Consider the following 13,687-nt stretch of genomic DNA (forward strand, 5'->3'; position numbering starts at 1 on the left):
CTAAGGAGGACAAGTTCGTTAGCATTGGACTCCAGTCTTTCCTCCCTGCTGTGTTCGTGGTCATGATGGGAACAGTTGCCTCAGGGTGCATTCTGCTGATGGAGATCTTGAACCATAGAAGGTGAATTTCACTCGTATTATATGCACTTCTTTCTAGTTGAAACTTAACTAATACTTCTGTTGTTAAAATAGTTGTCTACTAAACAGAATTTTGCACTTAAGCGCCCTACTCGTAACTGAACTAGGTTTCACGTTAAATACGAGCCTCCCTAAAGGATTTGCAACTGATTCCGCCATCTATATCGTGTCCTACAGAAACAGCCAATCAGAACCAACCATTAAATTACGTGAGATAATTTTAGGAACTATCCGTCAGTGCTAGATCGTCTCGCTGGCTGATAATTGTGTTTGAGCTATTTCAATGGTTCTCAAAAAGGGCTACGAGCACTGTTAGGAGTACACTGAGGCTTGTCATGGAAGAGGAGTGGGTACTAGAATGCTGCAGTGAGAGGTTTTTGCTCGTGCGTTCAATAATTCTCATAGACGACGCTAGATAGCGTACACCATGACGTCACGAGCGAATAATAGGGATGGACGTGGACGTTTTCGGAAATTTGATATCGCGATATATCGTCACACGATACGATACGATATTTTTTCAGTATTGTGATATCGGTGATATATCGTCTCCACGATATATATCACCAAATATTGTGACGATATATAGTGTAGTTGATATTGCGTGGACAATATTTTTTCAATATCGCGAAGAACGTTCGACCAGACAAAACGAGCAACACTCTCGAAGCCAGCTAGTAAGCGCCACGTATAACCGTCACTTGCCTCTGGTAGTGACAAGTGAGCCCTCAAACATAGATCGTGAGGCAAAACACGCAGGAAAATTGAAACTTAAGAGAACATAGCGATCACCTTTATGATAGATAATAATGCAGTTTAGTCTATCTTATCAATACACAGTAATACTGTACAGAAGGTCGTTTCATGTCCATGGTAACAAAGTTAGAACCCACCTGACCTTAAGAAAAACCATGACGCCACGAGCGGTGGTGCTCCACGTGATACCCCTGTTTTGCAGCAATGGCCCTGCAGAGGAGTTTCCATTGGAGGAGACTGCGTTGAAGAACACATTGGTCCAAAAGATCATATTCCTCATGACAAGCTTTCCAAATACATTCAATTGTGCGGGGCCGTCTGCTTCCCAAGGCTCGTTTCAACAACGGAAACCCACAAAAAACCATGGAAGAGGCATCGGGGGATTTCACAGGGATGTCTGTAAAGGGGATTGCATGAATGCCCGTTACACGTGCCATTCGATCCATGTATGCCTGCGTGGACTTTGCCGTATGACTGGAAGCCTTGTCCTGGTGGATGACAACACGAGATGTGTCGCTGCCATAGAGAGAAGTAATTTCATGTCTGTAAAGTGGCTCCAAAATATTCGTCTGGTAATAGGCTGCATTTAGTTTAGCCTTTTTGTCCACTCTGCGCAGTTGAAGTTTGCCGTTATGGCAGTAACCACCAACAACCATGAACCCGCGTGGAAAACTTTCAGCACATTCACGTACCCACTCAAATCGACCTCTTGCATCACGTGGACGATAGTAGATGGCCCTTTTTTTTACCACATCCCGACAGATACACCCATGCTTCATCCAGGGACACCACATACTTCCAGCGGTCCCCTGCCAGATGTCGTTCGTAGTGCTTCCGACTGTTGGTCTTCCTCTCCTGGACATGTGAGGTACGCAACTTATGAACTTGAGCCTTGTGCTTCCGCACAAGTTGTAAATCTTGGGCTATGATGCGATTTACAGTTGCAGGGAAACATTGCACTGCCTGTGCAATCACTCTTTGCGTTGCAGGGTTTTCACATCGCACCAAGGATCTCACTTTCCGCACAACATCGGAGGAACGCTTGGGCTTATGATATGTCCGAGGCCCACTTTGACTGGTTCCAGCAACAGGTACAGTGCAAGCTTTATGGCGATTCAATACTGCATTGATGCCCTTCTTTGACACATGGAATGCTTTCATGTGGCACTGTTTAATTATCTGGCTATAACTATAACCAACGTCGGAAAGGGCACAGATGTACCCCTCCAAAAATACTGGAATTTTTGGTGCATATAAACACTCACTCACACACCAACTACCGTTTTTGCAAGTCAACACACAGGACTTTCGTCCTACTGGGTCCGGCTGCTCTGTGCTATGCCTACATGCTGCTCCTTGGTGATCGAAATCGTTACCATCAACGTGAAACAACCTTCTGTATATGAAGATGAAATAGATGATTAAACATGATTTAACATGAGGCCAATAGAGTGCACAACGCATGCGCACAACATATTTGTTATGAATCATTAAAGGTCTTGAGTATGAAAGGTGCTGCCACATGATCGAGCGTTCTTCGCGATATATATCGCGATATTGAAAAAAATATTGTCCACGTGATATCAACTAGACGATATATTGTCACCATATTTGGTGATATATATCGTGGAAACGATATGTCACAGATATCACGATACTAAAAGAAATATCGTATCGTATCGTGTGTGACGATATATCGCGATATGAAATTTCCCATATCGTCCACGCCCATCCCTATTATCGCTCTTTATAATTTTTGAATGGAGCTATTTCGTTATTGTTAAGAGAAAGGGAAATAAAGTGAGAAGGGATTGGGATGACGAGGAAATAGAAGTTTAAATAGGAAGACAGGGAGAAACAGAGGAAAAAGACGCAGCGACACAGAAAGATAAGGGGATATAGGCAGAAAGAGAAATATAATAAGAGAAACACACTAGAGTTAGGGATGGTCTTTGCTGAACCTCTCTTCCACGTAGTATACCCTGGGTCAGTGGCGCAACTACAGGGGGCAGGGGGAGCATTGCTTCCCTCCCAACCTTCGACGGAAGTCAATTCTAGGGGGGCAAACATTGACGGCTAAGGGCACCTGCAGGGGAACACAGAGGAGCAATTACCCTCTTCTATTTCAAATTTTAAGCACATAATACATTTCGTGAAATTTTCTTGCTGGCTTCGCTCGCAATTCCTCCTTTTCTCAGTCTCGTCAAGTTGAGAGCCGTAGCTAGAGGGCGGCGGGAGTCAGCCATGAACGCCGAGCGATCTAAACTAAAAAAAAAACGTTGTAAAAGAGAGAATGCTATGGCGTCCAGTGAAATTAAATTTATTTGCGCCCCATTAAATCAATATTGTTTTCAATTGCAAAAATTAGATCTAAAAATTTTCTTCCTCGTATTTAAATAATATGTGTTGTATATACAGGGAGGGCACAAAGTCGCTTTCCCCAATAAATGAAGAAATCACTGTTTTCGGGAAAGCGACTTTGTGCACACCCTGTATGTATTGAATAAATTTTGAATACGTACACAACTTAGTGTTAGCATGTTACATATGTATTTTCTTATTTTGTGTCGCTCCATATTGCATATGTGTAAAACATATGTTGTACATGAAAGTTATACATGTTATATTTACAAAAATTATTTTCTTCGGAATGCATTTAACATTCATTTTCTGCCATTCAAAAATACAGTTTGTTAGCTTCTTTTTCATTATTAGCTAATGTGAAATTGACGGTGTTGAAAAAATATTTCAAATCTTTGATACTACCACTAGTAATAATAATAATAATAATAATAATAATAATAATGTTATTATTGTTATTATTATTATTATTGGTACGTTTATCCTGGAACTTGCCCCCTTAGACAAAAAATCGTGGTTGAGCCTCTGCCCTGGGTTTGTATTTTGCAGGTTAACGAGGCTCTGGTGCTCGACCAACAACAAGGGTTACCCTCTGTGAGGCTTGTGTTGTGTCCAGCCCAAGTGTGTTTGTGATTTTCCTTTCGCCGACTTCATCCTATCACCATTCATCATCATTTTCTCGATTATCCAAAACTGGGAGAAAAACGAAGTAAAATAATACAAATTAACAAAGAAAGGTAAACATAAAGGAAAGAGAGAGCCTGATGAAAAGAAGGGCACAGAGGGAAAAATACAAACAGGTAGACAGAGAAAAGTATGAAACGTATATGTTTTAAAAATGGTCACACAATGTGATCCACTTGAAATTCTATTGTTAAAAACAAAGGTAATTTACACAAATGATCTTATTAAACTCGATTACGATAATTATTTCTTTTCTGTTGGTCTTTTTCAGGATTTGCCGTAGAAGAAGACATCGAAACCGCTTGGTCAAGAGAATAGTATATGTATCCCAATAAAATGGTGATTTAACGTGCAGATTCAACAGAAAAGTTTTTTCAGTATTGTACAGTGAAGCAGCAAAGTGATTAAATGAGGAAATACATTTGGGATAAAATGTTAATTGCATAGTACCTGGAACATACTTGCGGATTTTATTAAAGAAACGTTAGGGTCATTTAGGGCAATGGCCCCTAAAGAAACTATCGTGTTAGAAGTTCGATGGAGAACACTAATAACGAGAGACAGTGAGCTGTCATCAACAGACAGAAGGCGCCTCCTAGATCCTGCACAGTGAAAGGACGGAGATCTCCGGAATTATCTTCCTTGTAACTCAGTGGTAGCAGAAAACTCTTTGGTCGGTTGGAGAGTATGTCACTTTCAATCTTAGCAACAACTCCAGAGTTCCTTAAACGAGCTAGAAATGCATTAAAAGTATGCAACAACGTTGATCCTTTATGAAACAGGAAACCATTTTGGAAGTTAATCACGTTTTCCTTCATGAAGTAAAGCCTGCTTAGACTTTCGCTATCAAGGAAGTCCACATTGCTTAACTGCCCAGATGGAAGCTTCTCTGCAATAATTGCCACATCTTTGTTTCTAACTAGTCTGTTTATCTCATCAGGGTCATCGAAGAGAAAGTACCTTTTTGATATAGAGCATGGTAATGTTTCGCTTAAATCGTTAAGTATATCTATCCACACTACATCGTCTGTTCCCCACTGTAGTCCCGAATGGGCAAATTCGTTGATTGTGTTGATAGGATTTTCATATGTTGGAGCAGTGAGGTGTGATGTGAGATTGCAATTGTAGGCGGTGATGAGTAGTGTTGAAGTAAACAACAGCCAGAGTATCAGGTGTTTCAGAACAGGACTTTTCGTATCTGAAACTCCAATACCAAGGACGATTTTGAATGAATTTAGAAGAGAATGCGAGTAGCTTGAATACATATCTCCACTCTCTCGTAATAAACAGCGTTGTACTAAAGAAAAACAGCTTAAGAGAAACGATGAAAGGAATATAAAAGCTATAATAGATAACCAGGTAAAGAGTCTGAATGGAGAGAATATTGACCATAAAGTAAACAGTCTTTTTGGTTTGGGAGTTAGAAAACTCACCCCAGATTGAATGTAAAAGTTGCTGATGCCAAACACTTTCATTCTAGATTCATTTATGAAGTCTCCAGGAATAGTCGCTTGATATTTGCCACTTTTAATCAATCCAAAGAAAGTTGCAGATGAAGCATTGTCTGTGGGTTCTCCAAAATCACCATCGATCATTTCAAATTTCCATGTAAAGTTGTGTTTCCTCGAGAACTCGATTAGAATCCTGTAGTCGATTCCATCGTAACCTAAATCAGTAATAAATGAGTATGGGTCGTAAGGAAATATAAGCATCTTCATCATTATTCCATTCAAGTTCAACACTTTGTTCTTTTTCACAACTACAGCTCTCATCCAATTACCACTTCTAACCTCACCAATCACTTCAAACTCCTTCGGAATCAAATAATCTCCTGGCAAATATTTAAATATTTTATATTTGCCAGGATCCAGTGTTGGGGCTATAATATAGAACTCTGAAAACACTGACTTCCATGTGGAACTTAAAGAGGGTAAAATTAAGTCAGCTTCTTCACACATAAACACATATATAATCAGATTACACATAACGGAATCTATGGCACTTTCATGTACAGAAATGAATGTTTCAGAGATATTTCTGCTATCAACTACCAATGTGCAGCAATCTTGGCTCGCTGCTTGCAGAAGAGATTCCATTGGTTCAATTTCCATGTCGTAGACTATTTGTACGTATTCTTCATCGTGACCTTTGTTCTCTCCAACAGGTAGACAATTATGAACTCTAGTTCGCATTATGCACTTGCCGGCCTGAACACGTTGGTAAATTAACACTCTTGGAGATTCCTCGAACTGATCAACTTCGAAGTATTCCAAGGAACATTCAAGGGCTTCTAAAACACAACAAACAACGGCACAGAACAGCTTACTCTTCATAGTTGGAGTTGAAAATCTGTAAGACAAGAGCATTAACTGTAGTCCTTAACGTTTGTATTCCTAACTTTCATAAGATGCACATATTCACAGCTAAATACGAGACAAGTTATATCACAGAATCACGTGTTTCTTGGATCGTACCCTTTACGAAATATAGGAATATATGCATCTGTGCACTGAGGAGTAGCGAGTCACTCCTCGGCACGATCAGCAAGCAGGTTGGAAGGAGTTACTCTAGCAGCTTCTTCGACTGTCTGATAGGTTTCAGGTAGAGACAGCTGCTGAAAGGATTTCTATTTCTACTTCCCCACCCCTCGCCCCAACTTGTAGGTCACTGCAATGGTTCAAAGGCTGTGGTTTCAGGTATTCGTCTATCCACATATGGACTGATACAGGATTGATTTCACTTGATTCCCTTTCATTTCGTCCGACGGACTCAGGAGAGAGATCACAATATTTATATATCAAATTTTGCACGTTGTATTTATATATAACAGCATGATACACTCATATCCCTTCAAGGAATTAAACATATATCACCTAATTCCTTTGGAGAAATCTTCCTAGATAAGGACTGTCAACTTGATTTGTTGTTGTGTGTCTAGTGACCCTGCTATGTGTATGTAAGCTTTCTGTGTGTAGTATATTTCATTTTAGTTTAGTTCTTCGTCTGAGGAAGACCCTAATACAGGGTTGAAACGTTACCTGTTAAGTGCTTCTTAATAAACTGCCTTGGTCAGCAACTTAGTGTTTTTATTATATTTTGATAAGCAGAACAGTCTTAAAATGTGTATATGTGGAGGTGGGGGAGTGTATTGTATACTTTGGGTGAAATAATAGTGAAAAACTCTTCAAGGGGCAAGTGACACGAAACCTCTTATCAGTTTTCTCGCTCTTCTAATTTGCATTTTTTTAATTTCACGTTACTCTTCCGTTTTCGATCTTTAATCGCAACAATGAAAATGGCTAACGAAGTGATGAGGGACAGCCATTCATAAACAAAGGTTCATGCTGTACTCGGAATTTGAACTCGAGATCTTTTCGTACGTATTTATAGATTTCAAAGAGCGCTTTCTTGACATGTTTTGCGTGCATAGGCGCAACCAGAAAACTTTTATGGGGGTCAGGCTGCTAAGAAAGTATTTTGAATGTCATTATATCGTTAGGAAAATGGAGCAAAATTATTATACTTATTTCTTTCAAGAAAATTTAGTCCGAAGGGGGGGGGGGGTTCTGACAACCGCAACTCTCCTCCTTTTAATTATTACACATTTCATTGAATGCTATTTTCGCCGGGTGGTCTGAGAGACGTACCATAGTAGTTATGTGCAGTGGCGAAGCGTGGTGTCACTGGAAGGGTAGGCACAAGCGTGAGAGTTCCTGTTGTTATGGATGCGACTTCTTTAAAGTATAAAAAATATAACCTTTAAAGTTATTTTTGAAAATGTAACAAAATATTCTTGCATCTATCAACGTACCTGAATAGTAACTCTTGATGTGTGCCAACTCGTAAATCGTATTTCTTGATTTCATTGTAAATTGCTGTCATTCGAGTGACAGTCCTCAATGTTCCGATGCCCCTTCTTTCTTCCTATGCCCGGTAATAGGCTTTATTGCTTGTTTTTGTAGCATTCCAGAATAATTCAAGTCATTATTCCCTTTGCTCACTTCACGCTCACAACAATGAAACCCGACCTCCTTGGCGGAGTGATTAGCACATCGCGCTACGACGCCAGGGGCCCTGAGTTCGAATCTCGGCCTGGGCATGGATATTTCTGAGTGTCCATTCGTCAATTTCATCATATCAACACACTTCCCCATCTTTGCAAATTAGTCAAAAGTGGAGGCACACAAAGCGAATTAAAATAAAGGAAATCAATCAAAGAACAATAAAAAATATAAATGAACGAAAAGAAAAAGATAAAATTTAACAATAGAACAACAACGCAACAGGAGTAAATCGAGAAACTAACGAAAACGCAGAACACTGTGATAGAAACAATTTTTCGCCCTCGGAACAAGTTGTCTTTGCCTTTCTACCTTCACCTTTCCTTTCCCCTCGTTGGACACCCCGCGCTGGACAAGAAACAGATATGAAGCCCAGTTTTGTACCGTGTGTCCACCATTGCCAACCTCCCAATCAGGAAAAGTGTGATGGTTAAACCCTTAAATTTTGCTAAATGCCACTAAATTGTGCTCGGATGATTTAGATCTTAAGTTCATTTTATGCATCTATTTTGGGGGCAGTTGTGATGTGAATATGCGTTGTTGATTAGTTAAACAATATTGGTAATTCCCCCCATTAAATTAATTACAATGGTTTAACCTAGGGTTGTGCGGGACAGAATTTTCTTGGTCGGCACGGGAAAAATTCGCCATTTGCCGACATAGTCTGGAAATTTTCGGGACGGGAAATGTTCGAAATTTCCCGAAGCTCTAAAAATCTCGAATTCTACACGTCATTTTCAACTTAAGTGATTGTTTTTGCATTTCTGGAATAAAAGCAAACAATTTCCGATAAGTTCCAGACACTTGCAATGCAGAAAACGTCGAGAATTAACAACTTTTTAAAATGACCATTCGGTATTCGGAATCGGGACGGGAAATTATTTTCCCGATCCCGGTCCCGACTTTTGGGGATCACGCACACCCCTAGTTTAACCAATATAATTGGTTCAATCGCTTGAAAAAAGTTTGAGAAAATTCGACGACTACAAAAGGCTGCGGCTTGTTTTATCTGTCACCCCAACTTTCTAGCAATTTCCTTCAATAAAATGTTCCTCGTGAGCTAAGTAAGGAAACATAAAGAAAAGATGAAAAGACGACGGTGGACCAGATGTGGCTGGATCGGCATTCTACCTTTTGTTTGAAACAAATAAGATCTGATAATAATCAGAACAAATGATCAAATAAGATTTTTTAAAAAATTGTTTTCTTAAAGATATATTCCTCTGAATTCAATTTATCTGTCTCCCAAATTTATCTGTCTCCCAGGGGCGCATGTTTATATATGATGCTATATTTTATCATTATCCCAAACACAGGGTACTAGGTGACAACAAAGTTCAAATTGTACTACGTTTAGCACAATTACGCTAGGGTTGGCATCACTGAGTGAGGCCGGACTCACTGTGTTCATTTCGGGCGAACGCGCCCCTGAAATTATGCTTTCCCGCATGAATCAAATAGAATGTTATGGGGCCAGCTGAGGCCCTTGGAGAAGTGGCTCGACATGCGACGATAGAGCCCCTGGCAGGGGTGGAAATTTGTGGAAATTATCGTAAGGCTTGGAATTTGAGATTTCTTATATTAAGGCGTCGTTCAATGAAATTATAAGTAATAAAATAATCCGTAATAGCCAAATATATTAGAGTAGACCCAGCCTCCGGGCCTCTTATGAGGTTTCGCCACTGGTTACGTGTGTTTTTTGTTTCGTTGTCCTCAATTTCAGCAAATTATTTTGAAGTACCTCTCTTCTGACAACACCAAAATGTAGAAATTTTAAGAATTTGGAATTTAAAAGAAAATAAAGGAGCCTTCGATTCAATATTTGACTGATTTTCTTCCTCTTTGCATAAATTACGTTACTTTTTTTAACAAACCAATAATAATTGAAAACTGTTTTACAATATTTTTCTATAACCCTATCAGGTCCCGTGAAACACGTCAGAAATGCAAAATAGCAAAACAAGTAGATCAGAGTTCAAAATCAAAAGAGCGGTCTGACAGATCCCTTTGTAGTAGTTGTGTAATTATCAACAACGTCCATAGTATTAAGCAAATATTTTGTTCAAACTTCACCATTGCGAGCAAATACAAAACCCTTAGTAATAACTAAAAACTTACATTCACAAAGTAAGCAAGATGTGCGACATTAGACAGTATTGTCACTGAAGTGAGAGATTGAGTTGGCTGTAAAATGCATCGTCCAATTGAAGGCAACCTGTGATATCATATCATCGATTTCTCTAAATGACACTGTAATGGCCCCTTTGTCGATCCACATGGTAATGGCGTGCCCCATAGCTGACCTCTTAAAAGGTTTCTGCTAAAAGCGTTGTTTCACGTAAGTGCCGCATGAAGGTGCAGAGTAAACTATGGATGGAAAGGAATTTTGCAACATATCTCACTTCAATCTCATAAATCGTGTTTAAGGAGTGATCCAAAAGTCACCTAACCTTAATTTAATGGATCATACCATTATTTACGTATTGTTTTTTACGTTGCATTCATCTTATCGTTAATCACAACTGACTTACTTATTATTTTGCGTTTTTCAAGAGAATGTATTTGAAAGTTAAAGAAAGAATGACATTTATCATGATATACAGCACTGGTAAGTACTATACGTCAAGAATATAAATGTGTGATGGTTGTGGTCAATTCTGGAACTAACGCTCGGGAATGACAAATTGTATGGGACATACGAGAACAATGACACTTCACATTTACAGCACATGAGATATTCTCGCAATTACAGAAATATTATGACCACCATTCCTAGCTGCATTGTTGTCTCTTTAAACAGTTGTCAAAAGTGACTTTTCAAAAGTTTCATCTCCTACACAAATTAACAAAAATTCTGTAGGTATACCGACATCCGTAGTGGAGTGGTTAGCACAGTTCAGCTCGCTACACCAGGGTTACGGGTTCGAATACCAGGCCTGAACATGGTTGTTCTTTGTGAGTTCCTTCAACAATTTCATCTTCATCGTCGCGATAAGACAAAAGAGGTAGAAAAGCGAGGTCATTAAAAATATATATATCTTTCCAGACGTGTGTGGAAAGATTTGATAGACACACACACACTGAAAAAAGTGAATAACAGCAAGTATTTTACATAGAGAGGCTGCATAGGCGTCGCCACATAAGGGCAAGGCGGGCATTTGCCCTTCCCTAGCTTTTTCCTGAATGCAAGATATTTATTTGTTTATTTTATTTATTGCAATTTTCAGTACAGCAGAAGCCATTTTAAACCGGAAAGACACAACAGTAAAACAGTACCCTAGTGTTAAAAAGAACACACGAAACAAGATAAAAGAAAATAAAAATAAACAAAATATAAACATAAATATACACACACATAAGCAAGCCAAGACAATACCAAGGTAAACAGATTACTTTCACAATGCATTACTTATGTACATTTTTTCTAAGTTGGTGATAAAAGACGAATATGAACTGAAAATATCTACTTGGTTTGAGATGATATTGAATTGGTTCGGTAGTCTATGGAATAATGAACGTTGTATGAGTGATAGTCTGGGAGTTGCAGTGTGCAAAGTCTCCTTGCTCCGTGTTTTATGTCTGGGCACTCTGTGGGGGAGTTCGTGGAGTGGGATGCTACATCTTAGGTTTCCATTAATGATCTTATGTAGTAATTTCATATCTGCAACGTATCTACGTGATTCTGGAGTATGTATGTTTAAGCTTACAAGCAGATCTCTCTTAGGTAGGTGTGTCAGGGCCGGCACTCTATATCGAACGATGGAGAGGAAAAAGCTGAGAACATTGTCGATCTTGGAGGTATGAGAAGGGGCAGCCATGTTCCAGATGGGTGAACAGTATTCTAGAATGGTGGACACAAAAGTTTTGAAGTAAATGGAAAGTGCTTTAGGGTTATGGATTTCGGTGAATCTGTAAAGTAAGCCTAGCATACGCATTGCCTTTTTTGTGATAGTTGATATGTGATTATCGAAAGTTAGTTTAGAATCTATGAGGATACCTAGATCTCGGTGTTGTGCTTCTTTTGCTAGAGGGATGTCGAGAATGTTTTGCTTCAATGAAATTGTTATGTAAGAGCATTTCGAAGAGTTTATGGACAGTTTCCATCGCTTACACCATTCAGAAAATTTGTCATGTCAGGTCAATGTCATTTTGGAGATGTCGCATGTCTGATGGCTGTTTTATTTCTCTCATAATCTTGCAATCATCGGTGAACATTAGTATTGTGCTTGAGATGGGGGAATTAAAGAGATCTGTGAGATCATCCAGATATAATACAAACAACAGAGGACCAATAACGCTTCCTTGGGGTACACCAGATATAACAGGAAGCCAGTTAGAATTGGTTCCAGGAAGTATAACACGTTGTTGTCTATTACTTAGATAGTCTTTCAATATTTTTAACGTGTTTCCAGTTATTTTAAATCTGTCAGTTAATTTATGCAGTAAATAATGGTGATCCACTGAATCAAAAGCTTTGGACAAAGTACACAACATCCAACTGATTACGATTAGTAATTGCGTTTATGGAATAGGATTGCATAGAAGACAGATTGGTAAGGCATGAAGAATTTGGAAGAAAGCCGTGTTGCGCTGGGTTAATGTAAGGGGATGTGAATTTCAGAAGTCTATTTTTTAGAATTTTTTCACAGACAATAGCAAGCGTGGAGAGGAGAGAAATGGGCCTGTAGCATGTAGTATCGTTTGCATTGCCAGATTTAAAAATAGGAATGATATTTGCTTTCTTCCATTGAGTGGGAAAGCAGCCTTCTGAGAAGCACCTATTGTATAACATTGCAAGAGGAGTAGCTAGCGAGTGAGCTGTTTTTTGAAGGAAAATAGTAGGAATATTGTCTGGTCCAGATGCTCGGTGTGAAGAATAGGATGTAAGGAAGTGCAATACTTCATCTGGCTCTGTAAAGACGGTAGAAAGAGAGTGAGAGCAGATAGATTTGATAGGCGGATGATCTAAAACATCATTCGAAAATTATTTTTTTTGAAATGTTTGATTGAATAGTTCAGCTCTGTCATTACCAACAGCTGAAATGCCATTGTGTGTTGCTTCCAAAGGGATGCGTTTGGTTTGTCTCCGTGAATTTATCAATGTCCAGAATCTCTTCGGATTAGTAAGGAGTCCATTTTTGACTGTGTTTACATATTCTGTGTATTTCTGTTTCATAAGATCTTTGCTATGCTTACAAAGGGCTTTGAAAGTGTTGTGTGTGTGGGGATTGGGGAAACTTTTCCACAGCTGCCATGCTCTCTTTTGTTGTGCAACAGATGCTGCAACTCCTTATCGAACCACGGGGGAAACTTTTTACTTTTCATTGTTTTATGTGGCACATAGTCCTGAATTAGGGCATGAATCACTCCGTAAACAGTTCGAAAGCCTCGGACACGGTCCCTTCGGAAAGCAGGTTCCAGTTGAAAAGGTCAATGGCTCGACGGACGGCGTCCCACGGCGTTTTCTTCCACAGCGGAATCTTATGCCTGGGAGATGCAGAAGGGGAGCTTCCCGCTTTCACCGGGATTTTGAAGATAGCGCACAGCGACTCGTGGTCCGACTGAAGCAGATTCAAAGAGGGCGTCACGTCACAGGTTTCAAACGAGGACAATATGAAGTCAAGGTTTTTATCTTTTCTCGTGTTGTACATGTTGTGTTGAAGAAGACCCAGTCCATGAATAAAATT

The sequence above is a fragment of the Lepisma saccharinum genome, chromosome 12 (genome assembly GCF_977018435.1).
Source record: "Lepisma saccharinum chromosome 12, izLepSacc3.1, whole genome shotgun sequence".
Classification (NCBI taxonomy): Eukaryota; Metazoa; Arthropoda; class Insecta; order Zygentoma; family Lepismatidae; genus Lepisma; species Lepisma saccharinum.